The sequence below is a fragment of the Equus przewalskii genome, chromosome 19 (genome assembly GCF_037783145.1).
Source record: "Equus przewalskii isolate Varuska chromosome 19, EquPr2, whole genome shotgun sequence".
NCBI lineage: Eukaryota > Metazoa > Chordata > Mammalia > Perissodactyla > Equidae > Equus > Equus przewalskii.
This window is the reverse complement of record NC_091849.1, coordinates 49,828,797-49,851,405: the sequence shown is the minus strand read 5'-3', so window position 1 is coordinate 49,851,405 and position 22,609 is coordinate 49,828,797. Positions and strand designations below refer to the sequence as shown.

The 22,609-nt window shown below is 38.5% G+C and overlaps 1 protein-coding gene across 3 annotated transcripts in view; it reads left to right on the top strand.

The window, feature by feature from the left end:
* The window catches only part of PKHD1 (PKHD1 ciliary IPT domain containing fibrocystin/polyductin), a 414,808-nt gene that overhangs the window by 231,421 nt on the left and 160,778 nt on the right, over nt 1-22,609 (top strand). The gene's annotated exons all lie outside the window — the stretch shown is intronic.

The window sequence follows — 22,609 nt, the reverse complement described above, 5'->3', positions numbered from 1 at the left end:
GATAATTTTTCTTACGTGTCAGAGAACAGATTTGCAGAAAATTTTGGTATCATTATGTTTGAAAGATACAGAGTGTGTGGAAGAAAGTAATATGCAAATGCCTCCTTGTCTTTGCCTGTGTGAATCTTTTAAATATAGGGCTGAGGAAAATGATGACTAAGCTCTGCGATTGCTGTGATTTTTCAAAGATGCTGGAAAAGGAACAGATAAATAAAATAGAAAAATAAAATTCTACGTGTGTATGTATATACGTTTTATCTGTCTAGCTAGCTAATCTATCATCCATATATCCATCCACCTATTTAGATTTCTTGTCCCATGTACGCACATATACAAGGATGACTCTTCAGATAAACAGAAACGCACATCCATATATATAAAATTCTTCTTTTTTTAGAGAGAGTTCTTGAGACTCCCAGACTCTCCCTAGTCTGAGAAGAAAACATTTTTCATAGAACAAATATGTTTTCCCTAAAAACCTAATTCCATTAATGGTTTAGCTTGAACTTATTAAGGTAATACCAAAGAAAAGATCTGTATTGGAAGAGGAACGTTTAGTCATGTGTGAAGTAATAGTGATACTATCAAACGTTTGTTGACACCTAATAACGTGGTGAGAATTATTCTTTCTCTCTTGACTAATTTAATCCTCACAAAACTCTGTGATAGAAGTAACATTATTATCCCCATTTTGAGTGACAGAGAAACGAGGCCCAGGGCAGTTAAGTAACTTGCCCAGGGTCCCACAGTTTGCAATTCAGCAGAATCAGGAATTTAACCCAGCGGTCTGACTCCAAGTTCGTATTCTTAACCAATCAAGTACGTTCCCTTTCTAAAAGGACAAAGAGTAAATGAAAAGAGAGTAGTTATATTGTCCACTTTGTTTATGGTGAAAAATGAAGGCGGAATGATCAAAATGTGCTGCCCATCTTCTGGGCATTGGGGTGTGCCTGTGTGACTGTGCATAGAGCGATGAGGGACAGGAGCGGGTGGGCTACCCCATGTGAACCTGAGCTGTTATTATCATCCAGCTCCCCTATCATCCACCTCTCTCAATGGAGGATGTAACTTTTTGAGTAAACAAGCTCATGAGTCATTCCCATACGGAAGGGAAAAATCTGTTCTGTCTCAGCCATCTCTTTGATGAATCTAGCCAGCGGATTGGCCCTGGGCTATGGTTTTTCCCACTAAGCAAGCTGTTTCCCCCACCCCATGCAGGAAGCAAGGGAAGCTTTTGAAGGTTGCCAAGCTTTTAGTATCCTTTGGGACCTTTATGCTGAGCGAGGAGTAATCTTAGCTATCTTGCTTGGCACTGCAGTTGACTGTATCCGCTGTGTGCCCTTGCGCCGGGAGCCCCTGGCATTCTCCATTCTCCTTCATTCCTTTGTTCATGGTCAGCTTAGAAGATGGGCGTGAATTCTCCATGAAGCTGCTTTTAAATAGCACAAATCAGTGCTTCAGAATAAAGGGTGGGGAAGCCACAGGCATTGGATGAATAAACTTTCTCCCAGTCGGTCCTTCGGTATTATTGTGAGAACCAGAGAAGTTAAGATTTTTAAAACATGTGGTGTTGTTCATTATTTCTAGTTTTCAAATGGAAAGATCAGGGAAAGAAAACAGACATGCCATATATAATAAATGAAGTCCTTAACTCTTTTCCTGTTGCCTCTCTCCTCTTCTCTAATAAGCCCTCTTTTAACTCCAGCAAATTATCTTACAGTGGCCAGCATTTAATCCATTGTTCTGTTTAGTTTTGTGTCTTACTTAGGAGCTGTTCTGGCTTACTTTTCCCTGTGGATTTTCGGCAAACCCTGATGCTTTGACCTCTCATGGATCTTTTGGTTGAATTTACCTCCTCTTTCTACTTGCGGTTTGGCATTCTTCACCTTTTCCTGGCTCTCCTGGTTTCTTTCATTTCCAGCCTCCTTTGAATCAAGTACATCTGTTCACCCAAATCTGGCACAAAATAGATGCTCAATAAGTATGGCTTTAATGAAGTGTACAACCTCAATGCTGCCATCCATAATTTAATGCCAGAAATAAATTTTGGGGCTTGACACAAGGTTTGACACAAGGCAGCTATAAAATTTTATAAGTCTGTGAAAAATAATGTTTTCTCCTTTGAACAGTTTCCTAAAAATTAAGATTTTGATGATGATGCTAATGATGATGATAGCAGCAGCTATAATCTGAGTGCTTAGCGTGTGCCATGCACTGTGCTGTGTGTTCTCTATGGATTTTCTTAATTAATTCCCACAACTACTTCATGAGGGCCTTCTGTTTTTATTCTCCTTTTTCTAGCTGAGGAATCTGGACACAGAGGGGTTAAGCAACTTTCCCATTTCCTCCAGCTAGTAATGAAAGAGTCTGGGGTAGGAAATCACACAGTTTGATTCCAGAGCCTGAACTCTTTATCATATATTTTTTAAAACTCTCCATCCCTGCCTGCTCTGATTGATCCACATCAGACTACATATTATACTGAATTCATACTTCTGTGCTTGCTGTTCACGTTGTCCCCTTCACTTGGAATTAAAGTGAAGAAAACTCTACTGTTTGTTGAGGACCTAGCTTATGTCAGATACTCTACTTGAGGAATTCAATCTTACCACATCCCCACTTGGGATGTACATGTGGGAAAACTGGAGAAACTTCCCAAAGAGGTATCTGATATAATGAGATGTTGGTAAAGGCATTTGCTTTGTATCTGGTAGCTAGTGTAGTTGAAATTCAACTCCTTTCCAAGTCAGTTTAACCAACATTTACTGAACACTCACAATGTTCAAGGCACTGTCCCAGGTACTCCTGGTCTGGGGCTCCAAAAGCACGTCAGAGACAGCCATGACCTCAAACAGCTAGTGATTTAGCTGTATTAATGAAACACATACTACATAGTAATACAACAAATAGCTGTAATCAACACAGAAGTGTTTAGAATCAAAGTGTCTCAGGCAAGCAGAAGAGAGATGACTTCCCAAAGGAAGAGGCATTAGAAAGAGACCTTCAAAGATGAGGTAAGAATCTGAGGAGCAGTTCTGAGACACAGGGCATACTGGGGAGCTAGTGATGCTTCAGGAGCTAGATGATGGGCTGTCGACTAGGATAAACCTGGGTTCACATTTGGATTCTGACATTTATCAACTGTGTGTCATTGGACAAGTTTTAAACCTTTCTGACCTTCGTCTATAACATAAGGGCCATAATTAATATATCATAAGGTTGAAGAGATTAAATGAGATAACATCAGCGCACATGGCCACTGCATAGAGTATTGGCAGTAATGGAATTAAAGATGAAAGCTGTGCTTTTTAATGTATTGGGTGCTCTTTTCCTTCATTTTTCCATCTGGCTGCTCCTCTTGGCCTCTGGTATTAGCGACATTTAGTATTTGCTTTCCAATGGCTTATTATTTAATTTTCACAACATCCTTGGGAGCTAAATAGGTAATAACTATTATTACAGTAAAAACCCATTTTTACATAATACGATTTTAATGGAACTGCTGATTTTACAAAATGAAAGTGACTGGTAAAGAAGATTTAAGTGATACTTTTGAACCTCTAATATAATTTTATGGTGTTTTGTGTATTTTAATTCATTAATAAAGGAAACGTGTAGAACATTTCCATCATTATTCAAATAGAATAGCATAATTTTTCAATAAAATTCTTAAGGTAAATTGCCTATTTCCATTTTCTGGGAAATCAATTTTATGGAATGACCTCAGACCCATCCTATTCCATAAAAATAGGACTTTACTGTACTAATAAAAGATATTACTATCTTAAGTATGGTACCATTTTCCTTTGAGGCGTTCTGTCTTTATAGACATTGGATGTTGAAAGAGCTGTAAATTCTTCTCAGTGGTATTATATGGAGTGAGCTGAGGTAATCATGAAGAATTTGCTCTCGTAGCTTAGTTTATGATGACTTTGCTTCACACAAACAAGAATAGCCAATTGTCTTTGCCTTCCAAATATTGGGAGAATTGATCTAAATGCTAAAGAACTGGTCTAAGATGTTCTAAACATTTTACAGAGTGGGAACAAGTTCTGTTTAGTATGCTATGCAAATCTCAAACCTTCACAAGCATAGCTGGTCAAGAGGCAAAATGATGCTGCTAACTTGTACTCCATATTTTGTCCTGAACTGACTTGAGAGGATTTATGTAAGATGCTTCCAGTGCTTTCTCTGAGAGAGTTACAGCCATGACAAGATGACACTCTTTTCACACGGGGAAAGCTTAATGAAAGGAAAATGTGTTATAATTCCAAATGGTAGGATTCTGTTTTGAAGAGTACAGATATGATATCATATAGCCTCCAGCATGTTTTGCGTGTGTGTGTGTGTGTATGGTAGAAGTCACTGTGCTCCATTTTCTGTGTTACTTTGAACTGTTCTTATTCGAAGAGATAAATGGGAAAGTACTGCTTTTCTTTCATAATAGTTCTTCTGTTTGTTCTGGTTTTCAGTACTCGGGTACTTTAAATGGCAGAGAGGCTCATCAAAGCCATGTGATGTTCAAAGATGGCAATATTTAACACATTTCCTTGTTAAGTCACGAGGCGTTAAGGCTGGTGATTTGGGGTAAGATTATCGTAAATCAAGAAGTAATTTTTTGGACAAAGGAATTTCTAAAAATATTGTAAATTTAGCGTTATTAGCTTGATTTACCATTTTCTTACCTGAGATTACAACTAATTTAGGATAAGATACACATAATGCAGAGATTTAGGTCCGTAACATCAGTGAGAAACCAAATATTAGAAATATTAGTGTTGTCTCTATAGCTTGAGAAGTTTTCAAAGTTCTAGTCTTGTCCCATTTGGATGAGATGGAAAAGTCATACGAACTATCTCCCCATTCATTCAGGGTTACTAGCAAGTGGGAAGGGGAACAAATTTAGGCTTGAGTTGCTGGAGTTCTTTGTATGATGCATGGCATCAGAATGGTGACTGCTGGAGAATGTGTGTTCCGGAAATCTGTCACTACTTAAACCACCTAGCAACTTCATAGCTTAAAACGTACATTTAAGTTTCTCACAATTTTGTGGGGAACGGCTAGGCTGGGATCTTCTTGTTGGGTCTTCCTTGCATTGCAGCCAGATGGTGGCTGGGCTGCAGTCATCAAATGGCTCAACTTGTCTGCGTGGTCTAAGACAGCTCACTCACATAGCTGGTAGTTGATGCTGGATATTGGCTGGGAGCTCACTCATGGCAGTCAGCTGAGAGGCCTCAGTTTCTCTCCACATGGTTTTCTCTGTGGGGTTTCTTAGGCTTTCTCACAGCATGGCAGCCAGATTCCAAAAAGGAACAGCCTAAGAAGACATTCCCCATGAGTGAGTCCAAGAGATCCGGGTGGAAGCTGCATGCCTTTCTGAGCCAGCGCTAGCAGCCTCAGAAAATCATGACCACCACGTTGCCTTGGTCAAGCAAGATACTAAAGCCAGCTTAGACACAAGGAAAGAGAATTAGGCTCCTCCTTGCAATGGGAGGAATAGCAAAGAATTTTCAGCTGTCTTTAATCTACCACTGTGTGTGTGTTTATGTGTGTGAATGTGTGTGCACGTATGTAATTAAGAGCAGATGTACCTGATTTAATTCAAAAGGTTTGAGTGTTTTAGAGTCTGGTGTGCTGTCTTCCCTCTCTGGGCAGACTTTATTTAAATTCCGTTGGCTTACATGAGTCAGAAATTGAAGAACACCAGGAGACGGAGTGGTCAAAGGATTTTAATTTCTTTATTCTTTACTGCTTATAATGCTTGGTGTTTCGGCCTTGCCTCTTCACTGCCTGAAAGTGGGATTCTTCCACCCTCCACATTAGGCCCCCTATCTAGGATTGCTCACTCTGTGTGGGGATAGACAGCAGTGTTTGGGCTGCAACCTATGGCCCAATCTCTACATGCACGAGCAGAAGCCTCTGAGGAGAGAGGGGTGTGGTGACGTGAGGGGAGGAAATGGGAGCACAAATATTTTGAGCGTTTTGTTCTTTTAAGGCAGAAATTAAAAGCCCATAGGGACAACAGTCAGAATTTTGTTTTACCTTATTTAGAACATGAGTGGGAAAGCTATTCTTCAAGATATTATGGGGGAAAACAGACAACTATGATTTTTAAGGAGGTACTTTTGACATAGAAACTTTCATCCACATTATTATCAAATAAAAATGAAGAAATCAAAGAAAATCTGAAACCAAAGATCAAAGGGTCTTTAGACACTGTATAATTCTCCTTCCTTTTAGGCGGTTTCTTCAAGGGAAATATAGACCTTAGGGAACCTTGCTTAATGGTAAAAGGTATTAAGGCTGTGTCCTTCCCACGAGAAGGAAAAATCAGGATCTCAGGCTCCATGGAGCAAGTATTTCCACACATCTCCCCAAATAGTTTTGAAACATTGAAAGTAAATTGACTTTTTATATATCCAATTATTTAAGAATATACTATAGAAGCTTACTATTTAAAGCAATTTAAGTGTAAAATCCTTTGCAATATGGAGTCCTTTGATGAATTAAATGATTATCTAGCAATTTATTTGTTTCATTTTGGGTGTTTTTACATGGATTTACTTGTATTAAGTAAATATTAATATATACATAAAATTATGGATACACAGCATCGTTGAGCTGGTAGGAAATTTCGTGGCTATCTAACTCAACTAAAATAAGCTAAGATAATGTGTTTCATAAACTGTAAAATGCTATGAAATACGTTAATATTATTGCCCAAATTTATTTGACATTTTGTTCCAAGGATTAGAGTAGAATTTCAGTCTCCTTGCTTTCAACCCAGTGTTGCTAATTGCCTCCTGAAATTTATAAGAAGGAATGCTTTATTTGTTATGTTTAAGATTTGCGTTCCTAAATGGGTTTACATTTGGAGGACCCACTTGGAGACTAGGTAGTTCCTCGTAGGTGCAATAACTGTGATTCAGTGGCTTCTTACACGTGAATAGCAGGGGTCCTCTAACTGCTCACCACGGCCTGGGACAGAGTGTCCTTGCCAGGGATGGACAACCAGAGTAGGAATTTTTTTTAAAAAGTATTTTTACAATTACATGTGTTTTCCCCATAAAAATTGAATTTCAATTAAAATAGTGGAGATTTTCATTTCCTATAAGTGACAAAAGGAACATAATAAGAAACATATGAAAATAGGTTGATATCCTATCTCTAATCTCAATTTGTCAATCTCTGCTTGACTCAATCATGGTGTTTGTTTCTGGGCTAATTAGAACTCACTTAGAACCTTCTCTTGGGACCCAAAGTGGTGTAGGTCCTAACACTCTTTATGGCTTGCTAACTTGCTGGAACTAATTAGAGTTTTACTCTGAGTGGTTTTTCAAACCTTTTTCTGTCCTCCCTCACCTGAGAAACACATTCATTGTCATAATGCATTAATGTCAGTATCATAGCAATTTTCTGGGAGGGTACACACTTCCCCCCAGTTTGCACATCATAATTTGGGCATGGGGGTATTGGCAGGTGTGAAGGATGTAAGAGACCCAGGGGTTATTTTGATACTTAACCCCACCTAGGGAATAACTGCTTTTATAAATTTACAACCCCCTGACTTGGTCTCCCAGAAGTGTGACCCTTCTGGGCACTTTTTGTTCCCACCCAAGAGGAAGCCTGACAGGCACAGCTGTAAAACACCTACAGTGCTTTTCTTCAGTTGGACTAGGTATGACTTCTTTGCTGCCATGACAACTTCTTCCTCCTACATAACCTCTGGGTACTTCCAAGCACAGTTTAAAGTTACTTTTTAAAGGAGCTATGCATTATTTTCCTCAGGATGTTTAAATGTGCTTTGACCTTAACAGTACAAAGTACAAACTTCTTAGAAGCAATAAATGCACTGGTGGTTGCTATGGAAAAATATAAATATGTATCATAAACTTGATAGGAAAGCAGAATTGGCAGGACTTGGCATTTTATTAATTGTGAAGGATAAAGGAGAATGAGACTGGAAAGACGACTCAGCTTTTGTGCATGAGTGAGTGGCTAGGAGTGCCATCAATAGAAATAGAGGATGCAAGAGAAGAAACAGGTTTATCAGTGAGTAAAATAAATTTCATTATGGACATATATTTAAATTTCATGTTTAGATGCCTAGATGGTAACAGGAAATATGGACCAGGAGTTTGGGAGGGAAGCCAGTTGGGAATCTGGACTTAGATTTGGTCATCCTCAGAAGAGTTGATTAAGGAAGCCTTGGGGCTTGAACTTGGGTCAGAGCCAACATGGGAGCCATTGCAGAGAGATAGAAGGTGTAGGTAGGAGACAGCATTTTGGAGGAAATTATAATTTAAGTGGCAAGAAGAGAAACCAGAGAAGGAGCAATCATGAAACCGAGAGGAGAAGTCAGACAACAGTAAGCAAGAAAAGAGTAATACCAAGATGGCGGAGGTGGTTAAGAGTAAATGTTCCAAGGAGGATTAGGAGGATGACCATTAGAAATCACCTGAGAATAAACTGTATGCTCTCTGGAGGCTCCCACCAATCAAAGGCAAAATCGAACACTTGTCTTGCCTTACAGTTTCACATGTCTACATTGGATCTTTATGAAAACCCTTGTAGAATCAGTGTCTTCAACGATACCCATATTGTTGGTAAAATTAAAAGAAATTACTCTCTGATAAGACAGCAGCACTTCTAGGTGGCAGCCAGGTTTTCCCTGGTCACTCTCTGGCTAGCATACTGCTAAGTGTCCTAAATTAATAGGCTTAGATGATAGGTTCAGTCCAATAGAACTGGTCAATTTGTATAGCTCACTCAGTTTGAGAAAATAGAATAGACAATATTCTCTAAGATATCACTGTCATTTCCTAAAGAGGTACAGTATTACAAAAATATAAAGCAGCACAATAAATATATTTTTAAAAAACTTAGAGGATTGTATATAATTGTTGCAATGAGTTCAATCCTGGAGGTAAGAATTGAAGGTCATATTTGAAACATGCAGCAAGAGTCCATCAGATTACATTAAGTTCTCTCAACTTCAGAATCCTGAAAGCAGCATCCAGAGATTTTGGTATTTATTTTGGGATGTTGATATTAGGAATGAATCTCTTTAAAGTCATTAGTAAATAGAGCGACCAACTACTCTGGTTTACCCAGAACTGAGGGATTTCCTGTGACACAGGACTGTCAGTGCTAAAACCTGGAAAGTCCAAGGCAAATCAGCACAACTTGAGATCACGACTAAGAATTCACCTTAAAGGTTCTTCCCAAGCCCATATTTTGTGATCTGCACTGCAACATATTTGCTGAGACTTAATGAAATTTTTCCTTGACTTAAATGCATGAACTTATATTTTACCTAGTTTTATTCCCCCAAGAGATTTGTCTCATGGAATTAATATTCTTTGAGGAGACACAGGCATTTCTCACAGGAGAAGGAGACCTGAGTGATTGCATATGTATTTTACCCCCCTGGTTGGGGCTGAGGAAGTATGAGCCAAGTAAGGAACAGCTGCCCATGAGGCCCTTAATGTAGAGCAGGGCTTTTTTCACTTGTTCTAATTGAATTACTTCTTTTTCTCTTTACTCTATGGGCTGTTTTCCATGCAGATACGCTTGGAACGTAGAATTAAATAATTCATGATTTCCCAATTATTGGTTTAGGTATAGTTGCCATTTCTTGAGTTGATTATCCTTTCTGAGGGAGCTTTTGGAATCTCTTCCTATGCAGAGCTTTACAGATAAGAAGTTTGCCCAGTGATGAGGCCGTTAGAGGGGCAGCCAGCAGGGGCAGGAACAGCATAGGTGGCTTGCTGTTGACCTTTGGGTTACCACAGTTTTACACAACCTGAGGGTTTTTAAGTTTTTGGTGCCCTAGGTTCCTTTGGCAGTCTGGTGAAGCCTAGATCTGTTCTCAGAATAATATTTTTAATACATAAAGTAAAATAGGATTATAAAAGAAACCAGTTATATTGATACAGCTATCAAAATATTAAAAATCAAATTTGTGATATAACAATATATATGCTTCTTTATTAGAGCATTAAATAAGAATATGTAGTGCTGGTTCTAATTACTATCATAATTTAAATGCTGTCATTTTAAATAATCTTCAAAAGGTACTCCATAAATTCCTCCCGTGCCTGTAAATGTGTGCTGTTCCTCCCCGGGAGAAGTGAGGGTTTGCTCCCCTCCCTTTGAATCTGGGCTGACTATAGTGACTTGCTTGACCTATAGGATGCAGTAGAAGTGACGTTCTGGGACGTCCAGGACTAGGTCACAGAACCCTTGCATAAGAAGACATTTGCCTGGATGTCTTACTTGCTGTTGGGACGGTCCCCTTTGGAACAAAGCCCTCAGGCTATGGGGATCCCAAATCACATGGAGAGGCCACATTCTTCACCTGGTTGGTGGCCCCAGATGAGCTCTAGCTAGTAGCTAACATCACCTTCCAGCCATGTAGATGATCTATCGTGGACATCCAGGCCAGTTGAGCCCAGTAATGGGCTGACTTGCTGACAACTTGGAGGTTTTCTTCCCTTTATTTTAAAACACGTTAAAAATCCCGGATTTATTTTTAGATAAATATTATTATATTACTCAAGATTTCTTATGTGTATTAAATAATGCTCCTTTAGAAGGGGCTTTCCAAGGTTCAGTTAGTCAGGATTCCATGTGAGCCCTGGAGGAGGGGATGGCTTACATGATAGCCAAGAGAGTGAAAAGAGATTAAAACTCCTCCTCAAAGGGAGCATTGTCTCTTCTTTTCCAAAATTGATTTATACTTATTCCATCACTGCCCTTTGCGCAGTGTGCTTGATATTAAAGCAGAGCTGAGAAATCGTGCATATATTGAGCACCTATTTACTGAGCACGTGATTTGTTATGTGCCAGGCTCTTTGCCTCACATTGGGCATGAAATGGTTAGCAAAACAGTTCCAATACCTACCCGGAACGTACTGCCTAGTAAGGGAGACAGAAATGTAATCACACATACAATTATAAACCAATAGACTTAGCAACTGTGCTGTAGGAAACATTTAGAGTTATGACAGTGTATACCATGAGGGCCTGGACCAGAATGGAAGTGAATCAAATTAGGTAAACCATATTGTGAAGCTAAAAACAACCGTTTAGATATTAACTATTATTAGTAATAAATTTACTAAGGATTTCTCAAATTGTTTCCTGTGAAGCTAGCTCTTTATAAGCATCACAGGGGAGAAAGATAACAAAGTCAAATGAGTTTGGGAAATTTTGGATTAAACAGATAAAATTCTTTAAATGTAGTCTTTTCAAAGCCTTTTATATGATAATATGGATTGTGTAATTTTCAGAGAAGGATATAGTGTGTGCTCTTTCTCAAGGATCTTTAACCATGTAACCCTTTTATTCAGAAAACAGCTCATGATACCAGGGTTTTAGGGAAAGGCTCTGAGTACGAAGTATTCTCACACTTATTCTAACACTTGCAACCACTCCATGAGGTTGTATTAGGTAAGATTAGGTCTTCTGTGAATTAGGTTCTGTGAACAAAGACCTGAAAATTGAAGTTTATATCTCTCTCACAGAAAAGAAGTCTGTTCCATGGTGTCAGACTTGGACTCCATTTATCTTCTTGTCCCACCCTGTGTTGTTTTCATTCCCAAAGTCACTCTGCAGTCCATTATGTCTATTGGGGTTCCAGCCATTGCAACCACATTCTAGGCAGCAGGAAGTAGAAAGGATTCTTCCTAGAAGTCACACGTGTCACCTCCTTTTCCATCTTATTGACCACAACTTTAGCCAAATGACCATATCTAACTGGAAAGGAGGCTGGGAAATGTAATCTTTTGGCTAGGTGACCATGTATTTAGCTAAAAATTGGAGTTCTTGTTACTAAGGACAGAGAGAAAAACAATGCTGGGAGGTAACTAGTGGTCTCTGCCACAGTTATCTCTCATGTTATTCTGAGCAAAATAGGTCCAAAAAAGAGTGCTCAAGAAAGAGCTCAGAGATCATAGAGACAGCACAGTTCAAATCTAAGCCTCTGGATTCCTTGAGTCTCATTCATTACCCTATCCCTGTTTAAACATGCGGGAGGATCAAAATGGAGCCTTTCAAAAGCTGTGATATAAAGGGTCATGGTGATATAAACCTCTAACTCCATTATAAAGTATATTTTAAGAGAAAGGTGGGAGTATGTTTCTTAGAGGTATAGCCACATATTTGGAAATGAATAATAGCACTTGATTAACAAGAAACTGTGAGTGGGATGTGACTGCCTCTTGTTATGGATGTATTAAGACCAGGATGCTGTTTGTCAGGCTCTGTGCACTCCAGAGCCTGCTCTGTGTCTAATGGTTCGTCCTCCTTTTTTTCATTTGTAACATCAGTGATACTTGGCAAACCCTGGATCCCGTCTGAAGCCATCTGTTTGCCTCTCTTTATTTATGTGATAACATCACCTGATGGCAATTTAGTGTCTGGATAAAAAACATTGCTCTTACCTAGACTGAGCTGGGTTTTTGTCTGGTTTAACGACAACAGGCTAGCCCCTCTGAATGCATTTCTCAGGCAGCAGTAGTGTGTGGACAGCTGGTGTCTATAAAGCCCAAGCAGAGGGTTTGCACAAGGCTGGTGAGCTTACTGTGCTGTGCCAGGACTGTCTGGGCTGCGCTCAGCAGTGCAAATGGCAGGCATCACTCTGCTGTCGCCCAGCACATTGTTAGTACCAATGGGAACTTCTTGTCTTTGTGCTCGCAGTGGCCAGTAGAGCTCCAGGACATAGCAGATGCTCCTTGCATATTTGTTAAATGAGTGAGTGAGTAAATGCATGAATGAATGAATGGTGAATTGGATGGAATGTGATAAAGTCTCAGCTACTCTCTCCCATTCATGTTGATGGCACAATTGCTGGACCTGTGATGGATCAGCAAGAATGATGGTTGTTGTCATAGGGAGACCTAATGCTTTCCGGTGGTTGCTCAGGAGACGTGGCTACAGGTCTGAATTAGAGTGTCGACACTGACAAACCAGGACCCTTCCCTCTCTCCTCAGCCTATTGCAGGGCAGGAGGTAGTGTGAGGTAGCACTTTCTTCTTGAGTAGTCTAGAGGAATGAGTGTCTAGAGCAGTGTTTCCTCCTGCAGGTTCAGGTAATTTTAATTTCAATCCTCACCACAATGGCAGTTTTTCCTACTGAAACCCTATGGAAGAGGGAAGTGGGCAAGATCCTGTGATGGCACAAATCTTATAAATAGGATTTCAGCTTAGCAGTGCTACCTCTGGCAAGGAAATACAGACACATACCTCTGATGTAGAGAGCTTCCCGGAGTGCTGACCCTCTTGCATCCTCCTGAGAGGCAACTGGAAAATTAGCCCCTAGAAATACCAATCTTTTTCTGAGATCCCAGAAGTCTGGTAATACGTGAGAACAGAGGCAATCCTGGAACCCCCAGGACTCACCCTCACTCCTCATGTGAAATATGCTGCTCTGACTTCTGTCCTCTACTCCTCTGACTTCACCCAGATTGCTTTTTTTGTACTACAAAAGGGATCAAGAGCTTGCTTCATAATTTGTGTTATCCTTAACCCTCATAATGAGCCCAGGGAGCTGAGGGAATGGTGTCGTTGCCACCAAGTCATAGTCTATTGTCTCAGTCTCTCATTGGCTGCATAACGATTACCCGCACTTGAGGGTGTCCTGTCAGCATCATCACCACTTCTTGTCTGTTTGTCTTTATTTAGTTGAGTTGCTGTGATGAATGGCATATTGACATCTATCCACATGCATATACACAAGAACACAGGGAAGGTGGATCTGGTAGCTGTCAAAGGCAGTGGCTTCCAAAATGGGGTATGGCAGACAATACATTGAAGAGCAGATAGAAAATATTAGAACCTTTATTTTTATTTATTTTTTATCCTATCCTTTGAAAGTTTTCTCATTGTCTATGTTTATGTATATAATATTAATTACGTTAGTATTGTGGTACGTGTATGTAATTTATCAATAAATTTATAAGTAAATGAATGAGAGTATATGATTGAAATTTTACTCATCTAGAGAAGGAATATTTGGCATTTATTTGAATTTTAATATCATATTAGTGTTTACTAAGTATAGTAAGAGCCCCTTTGAAAGTACTTGCTAGTAAAATATGTGCTATATATGGTACATATATGTATGTGATTTTATGTTTTTAAAATTAAGTGACAAAATATAAAATTAGAAACTTGACTTCAGGAATCTGTTTTATTTTGAAAATAGGTTAACCTTTATGGAAACCTGAAAAACCTAATTATCAAAAGCAGCAAGTTTGAGTTTTCCTAAGGCCTTGGTCTTGTGTATCGATGTTGTGTGATATTTCGGGGGCTTCCTAAGCTTTCCTTTTTTTGGACTCCAGCGTCCTTTGTGCTCTGGCCTCGCTGCTGTGCTGCTCATCTACCCATCGTGCTTGGGTGGAATTAACCACCCCTTCCCAGTCATTTGCACTTGCTCTTCTCCTGCCTATAACTTCCCACCTCTCCTGCCCTATTCTCCTTTCCTTCCCCACCCTAACACTCTCTTCCAGTTCCTCTTTTTGTCCTTTCCCACTCAACTTAGCGTCGCCTCTTCCAGAAAGTGTCTCTGAAGCCCCTTTGATTTAATTCACCTTCCTCTGAGTTTCTACAACACCTTGGGCATATTTCTATCATATATCCTTATTCTGTGATTATTTACTTTTGTGTCACCTTGAGGACAGAGGCCATACCTTATTTGACTTTTTTTTTAAATCTCCAGTGGGAAGCACAGGATTTGACCATGGCAGATACGATTAATGCTGGAAAGAGTTAATGAGAGTGAGATGCAGGTACTCCCAGTCAGTCCCTGTGAAAGTATTTCTAGAGATTTTGGAAGCTGAAGGGAGGTATGTCACTGTCACTCTGAGACTTTTGGTAAACAAGCGATGGCTGGAGGGTGGTGAGTCCCTAAGAACCTTAGCCCCTGACTAGGAGGTGCTGATCTTGTTGGGGAGCCCCAGTGGTCTGCCGCAGAACCCCATCTGGGAATCACTCAACACCGGTATTTATTTAGGTTCCTTGAGCCAAAAACTTACTGTTTGTGAGTACTTCCCACAGGTAAGAAGATACTCTGTGCAAGAGAGAGCCGTTCCTTCCTTTCCTTAATGGTGTTCTCTCAACTCTAGTATTCCCAGTAGGTGCCTCTCATTTCCTTTCTTCCCTGGGGAGCCAGTGGCCTTTCATTCAAGCTGCTCCTCCACACAGCTTGCCTCCTCCCTCCTCGCTGCACCTTCCACCTGAGCAGTTAATGGGCCTCCTGTGGCTCAGCACCTGAGGAAGGGCTGGGCCTGGTGTGGCTTGCCAATCCGGAGTTGGAGCTCTCTGGGGATTTACTGCCTCCCTGCCTGCAGGCCTCCCACAGTGTAGCATCTAGGCGGTTGCCACACCTCCTGTGGTTTTAGCTAGCTAGCAGCTTGAGGATCTTCTGTTTGCTGTGAAATCGTTTCAGAGGTTACCTTTTCTTATTTGCATAGTGTGGATGCACCTGTTTCTGTTTGTTTTCTTTTTTGGTGAAACTGTAAAAGGAAGAGTGTAAATGAGAACACCTTAGTGCCTGCTTAGAGCTATGACCTTGGCTACTGCAAAGGGGCCCACAGTTTGCTATTGGGAAACAGTTAAGGCCTAAGTCACGGTGCTGGGGAGGAAATGATTTGTAACCGAGGGAATCCAGAGGTGCGGGAAGTCTTGTAGGTCCTAGTCAATGTTCCTGGTGTCTTTTGAATAGTGTCACATGAATCTGATTGAATTAAAGAGGCTTCTAACACTTCTTAAATTATCTTATTCATCTGGAAGTGCCACTTGAGAGAAGAATTTAACCAGAGCAAGCTGGCCCTGTAGTTTAAGTGGAACTGGAAGGAAATAGTTAAAGGATTTTAAACTGCTGAAGAGGACTTTTACATTTTTCTGAAAGCAGCAGTTTGCATGGAAATCACAGCTTTTATACGTTAAGTATGGTTATGAGTCTCTTCCCCAAAGCTGTGTGAGAAATGTGGACTTTTCTCCCCCCCAAGAAAAAAAGAGAACTAGGACCAGTGAGCCATGCAGCTTTGTGCCAAGCTTTTCAGGTGACAAGGAGGAGGAGGAGACCAGTTGGAACTCAGAACATAGATTTTAGTGATAACATAGTTTTTGGCACGCGATGCTCATTTCAAGCCTCACTTGGAGAAGAAAACTTTAACCACAATTTTTATAAACTCTACTATTTTAGTATCTTCTCTTTTCCCATTCTAGTTCCACCATCTCCCATCATAGGCAGACACAAATCCCATCGCATTAATAAAGACCATGCCGGAAATTCAGTGCCAAGTGCTGACCTGGTCTTTTCAAGACCCCAGATTACTTGTATACTAGTGGTCAGAGAGGCTGGTTAAAATCAGAAAGGCATAAAATATTATCAGCAAAAGATGATGTGAGAAACAGCAGCAGTATTCAAATTTAATTTTTGAGCCAAAAAATGGAATAAACTGTGTAAATATAAGGCTATAGAAAGATAGGACACATTGAGGATATTTAGATCCTTCATTTAATAATAGTCATGGTAATTATAGTATAGTGTTACTAGTAGTGCAACTGATAATAATATGTCTGCTAGTAAAATAAGATAATGATATGAGTTCAGTTTTTTTATGTGCCAGGCATTATGTTAGTATTTATTTTATCTGGCTGAAGCTTCATAAAGATGCTGTGACAATGACATGGCATTTTATACACAAGGAAACCAAGATTGAGAGCAGAAGTTCTTAAACTTTAGTATGCATAAGAATCAACTGAGATGGTTTTAAAATACTATCTGCATTTTGAACCAACTCTGCAATTGGTACTGAAGTAGGGTGTCCATGGACCACACTTTTGAAAAACCCTGGCTTAGAGTAACATTCCCTGGGTACATAGGGATACCGGCTGGATACACAGCCAGTAAAGGCTGAGCCAGGATTTGAATCCAGATCTGTTTCATTCCTGCTGCCCTATCCATACTTTCCTTCATGTTGCTTTGTACCCGAATGAAGGAACAATACTTTCCTTGCCTTGTACATCTAATTCTATGTGACTATTGGATATCCTTACAATTAGTGTTAAGCTTCTATAATTTTATTCTTTTTAAGAAAGTTCAAATAATACATGAAATCTTTCTTGTCCAAAATAATATAAAAGTGTACAAAGCAAAATATCAAAGAACCCTTTAACCCTTTCTTTTTGCCCTCCCTTAGATGACTGCTATTCTCAATTGGAATTATACATTCTTTTTTAATGTGTGTGTTTATTTATATGATGTATAGCTTTTCAAAATATTAGTTAATTGAGGACTTTACTATATCCTTCATAAGTATTTTACAGGAATTCACTTTGTAATCCTCATAACCACCTTATGGTGGCACTATTACTGTCCTTCTTTATCTGCTGAGAAGGCTGAGACTTGGGTATCATAAAGCTCATTGATTGAGGGACAAAATTTGGACCCAATAATCTGACTCTAGAGGTCTTATATGCCATGCTAAGATGTCCCTCAGTTCAAAATGAAAATATGTTCTAAGAATTCATAGACTTTTAAAAAAGCTCATATATCTTGAAGATACTGTCATATGAGTAGAAAGAAATCTCCTGTATCCAGTATTCCAAAGAAGGAATGTAATAAATTCATTGAACTACTATCTTCCTATTGAACACTTGACATGTTTTCCTCGGTTTTTCACCTTTACAAACAATACAACAGCAAAAATATTTATGCCTTATTGTACAAGTGGGAGAATTTCTCAGGCTAGTTGAATCCCAAAATGGAGCCCATAGCTTAACTACATCTGAAATCACCCAGGATGCTTCTTAAAAAATGCAACAGATACCTTCAAGGAACACATAATCACCATATTGTAAACTCTTTAGATCCCAGAAAAACATAGCTTCCTAATTCATTCTTAGGGCTATAGAATTGAATCTAAAATTAGACAAAGATAGCACAAAGATAGAAAATTAGAGGCTAATCTAATTGACATTGATGAGAATTCTTAGAAAATCAAGTGTGCTTACACTTTAGAAGAATAATAGATTATGATTAGATAGGGTTTAATCCTTGGAATGCAAGGATGGTTCTACTTCAGGAAAAAATTTATGAACATAATTAATTAAGGCAAAATCAGAACTCTTTTTTCTCCCCAAGACTACCCTATGATTCTCTTTTGTAATAACAAAGCACATAGTTCAGTATATGAGGAGCCAGAGAATGGCTAAAATGAGTTTAACTCTCCCTCTGCCCTTATCAAATACAGTTCCAGTCTCCACCTACACTGCTCTGTCTCTCCCCCTGAGGATGGGCTCCTGAGTACCTAGACTGCCCAGGGCTGCAGAGCCTACAGGATCACGAGGGTGAATGATGGAAGTGTTGTGAAGTTTAGGGAGCTAAGTTTGAGTGAGCAGAGGAAAACTATTCTAGGGCAGTGGGGCAGAGAGAAGGATGGAATAGGAAGGGCTGGGGAAGGCACAGATGAATTGAAAACAGAAATTATGGGTTTATAATGGTATCCAATCACAAGTCTCTCATCATATTTGGGACACTGAGGGGAAAATTTCTCCAAGTTATTTCATAAAAGCATCTAAAGCAAATAAATATAAAATCTAAGCAGATAATTCATACAAGATTTTTGAAGGCATTCCATGTTCTGCTTTTTTTTTTTTTGTGGTGTGAAAAAAAGCAGTCTCTGTCTTGAATGGAGCTCTGAGCTATTTTTATTCATTGCTGAGGGGCAAAAGCTAATAATCACAGTGTGTCAAACTTATCCACTTCCCACTTGAAGGAAAAATGTTTACATGGTGGCAGCAAGAGGATTCTGTGGATGCAACAAGAGGATTTTTCCCCAAAGTCTTCTCAGTCTATAAAAGAGAAAACATTTGATCAATTTTAATGCCTACTCAACAACAACAAATATTGTTAGGCTAAAAATAAAAGGAATTTTCCTTAACTTGATATAAAATATTAATAAGAAATCCAGAGGCAACATCATAAATAACCATGAAAGATTAATTGCATTCTGTTAGAGTCAGGAACAAAGCATGAAGGTCTACCATCATTCTTGTTATTGGAGATGACAGACAATGCAATAGAACAAGAAAAAAATACAATAAGAGATATAACTGTCAGAAAGAAGGAAGAAAACAATTGTCAGTAAACTTGCATTTTTTTTTACTAGTAAAATACAACAAAACTCAAGTGAAATACTATTAAACAAGAAAGGTCAGTAAAACAGCTGGGAACAACACCGACAAACAATGAGCAATAGCATTCTTATACACTAACAATCACCAATTGTGACAAAAGATTCTACTTTTGATAGAAAAAAAGATAAAATACATAGATATAAATTTAACAAGGCATTCATCATCATACGAAAAGAAAACAAAACTTTCAAAACTTTGGTGAATTAATGAAACAACATACCAGTACAAGAAGACACAATATTGCAAGGATTCTCCCCAACGTGAATCTATAAATTCAAGGAATCCCACTTAAAATTTCAGCTAGACTTTAAAAAAAAAGGAGACGAAGAACATGAGAAGCTGATTCTAAAATTTTTAGGAAAAAGCAAATAGATAATGATTGGCAAGAAGTTTTTTTTTTAGGAGGAGGTTAATTTGGGGAGGCTTGCTTTAGATAAATCTCAGCCATCAAAGTGGTATGGTTTTGTCCTAGGACTAGAAAAACAGAGAGATGGAAGTGAATGAAACAAAGAGTCCAAAAACAGAGCCATGGATATGTGAGAATTTACCTGGTGGTTAGAATGGCATTTCAATTCCAGTAAATAATGTTGGAAAAGTTGTCTACCCGTACGTTAAAAAATCCCTGTTGTATTATCAAGTCACACCATGCCAGACAAACGAAAAAGCCCTACATTAAACATAAAGGAATTGAAAAGGAAATATGGGAGACTATATTTTTATATATTCTGTGAAAGTCCTTCCTGAACAGGACAGAAAATCTAGAAATCATCAAAGAAAAGATGGAAAGATTTGGGTTACGTAAAAATTAAAAACCTCTCAATCATCCAAGAAATGCTTAGCAAAGCTAAAACTCAAGCCATAAGGACAAAATATTTTGCATACATAGTACATGACAGTACGTTTTTATCTACAATATACAAAGAGATCCTGTATGGTTTTTCTTAGTGAAGAAAAACACCAACGACCTAAGAGAAAAATGCAATTCACAGAGGAATGAATAAAATGGCCAATAAACATGAAAGAATTCTCAACTTCACTACTAATCAGGAAAATGTTAATTTCAAAAGTTATCCATTTTGGCCACCAGCTTAGCGCAAATTAAAGAGAGTATACGAATTAATAGTTATTGAGCACTTGCTGTTTGCAATACATGTGCTTTATACGTTAACATTTTGAAACTCATAACAAGCCTATTAATAGATATGTACAATTACTATCTACACTTGACAGATGAGAATTTAGTTGAAATTGTTGCATGTTTTTAACATTATACGTTTTACAGTTGTTTAGACTTATCTGTAAGTTTTATTTATTTTTTGCATTCCACCTTTTTTGCATCCCACATCTACCTCTTTTCTAGGTTTACATTTGGTTTACTGACGTACGTCTTCTCGTAATTCATTCACAAAGCAACTGAAGAACTTTGATGATTTCATCTATTTCTTTCTAGAACCCAGGACCAAAATCCATTTGATTTTTACTTTTTGTAGGTAATTTGTTTTAATCTTTGGAAAACTTTAAGGATTTTCTCTTACTCATTGAACCCTTTTACTTTCAGAATATATCTTTCTTCAACTCTGATAAATTATTTCTTTGATGACTTTCTCCCTGATATTTTGTGTTTTCTTCTTTTGAAACTCCTAAGTAAAGGGATATTAGGACCTTAGGGTATATTACTGTGATTTATAAACTTTTTTTCATATTTTCGTATCCTTTTACTCTTTTCTTTTCTGGAAGAATCTATGAGCTTGATTTTACAGTTCAATCTTCTAGCACTATCCATTTTGCTATTTACTCAAACTGTTGTTTAAAGGTTTTTGTTGATGATAATTGAAAAAAATGCATCAAATTGTTTTCTTTCTATGAACATAGTTTCTGAAATATCTCTGGAAATTGTAAGTCTGGCAAGAACAAGAAGAGAATTCAGGAAAAGAATCTCTCGATCTCTCTCTCTTTGTCACACATACACACGACTATTATTTTTCCTATGTCAGATAAAAAGTATAACCAATTTCTATTTTTAATTTTAATTACAGGTAAAAAAATTAAAATAATTAATGTATTCACACTGTTCAAAAGTCAAAAGACATAACAAAATACTCATTGAAAATTCTCCTTTCACCCCTATCTTCCAGCCACCTCATTTCATTTCTTGGAAACAATAACATTACTAGTTCCTTGTGTATCCTTCCACAGGTATTCTATGCTGCATATACAATTTTTTTTTCAATTGCACATATATGGTTATATTTTTTCCTTAACCTCTTTCTTTATGAAAATGATAACATGTTGCAAAGTGTGTTGCACTTTGTGTTAAAAGATATAGTCCTCCCCCTGTATCCATGAGGGATTGGTTCCAGGACTCCCGCCAATACCAAAATCCGAGGATGTTCAAGTCTCTGAGTAGGCCCTCTGTATTCAGCGGTTCCACATATGCAAATATGGAGGGCCAACTGTAATTTGAAGATTGTTCCATAATTGTACATTAAGTACTCCTTTTTTGGGGGTGGGGGGCGGTGAGGAAGATTGGCCCTGAGCCAACATCTGTTGCCAATCTTCCTCTTTTTGCTTGAGGAAGACTGTTGCTGAGCTAACAACTGTGCCAGTCTTCCTCCACTTTGTATGTGGGACTCTGCCCCAGCATGGCTTGATGAGTGATGTGTGGGTCTGTGCCCAGGATCTGAACCTGCGAAACCCAGGCCACCTTGGTGGAGTGCACGAACCCAATGACTACACCACCGGGCCAGCCTCACTTTATTTTTAAGAGCTTTATTGAGGCATAATTTACATTCCATACAATTCAGCCATTTAAAGTGTACAATTCAATGGCTTTTAATATAGTCATAGAGTTGTACAATTGTCACTGCAATCAATTTTAGAAGATTTTCATTACCGACCCCAAAGAAATCCACACCTCTTAGCCATAACTCTCTAATCCCTCCATCCCTTCCAGCCCCAAGCAGCCACTAATTTACTTTCTGTTTTTATAGGTTTGCCTATTCTAAAATTTCATATAAATGAAATCATACAATGGCTTCTTTCACTTGCAGAATGTTTTCAAGGTTCATCCATGTTGTAGTAAGTAACCAATCTCTATTTGAGAATGGAGAGATGGCTAAAAAGTCTCCCTATGTAAACCTTGTGTTTGATTTGATGTATGGTTGTGTAGACACGTGTGCATTAAGGACATTAACTACTCCGTGTGTTTGTACAGCAGTCACTCATCCTTATGTATTAGTTCTCATCAATTACTTTTTAAAGAATCGCCTTCAGATATTGTTAAAGTAATCCAGTTTCTTAGGGAAACACTAAGACAAATGCCAAGGTATATAGATTTATTTGACACCTAAGTTTTGCAATAGAGATCATCCCCAATTAGTTATTGGCAGGTCGAGTCTAAT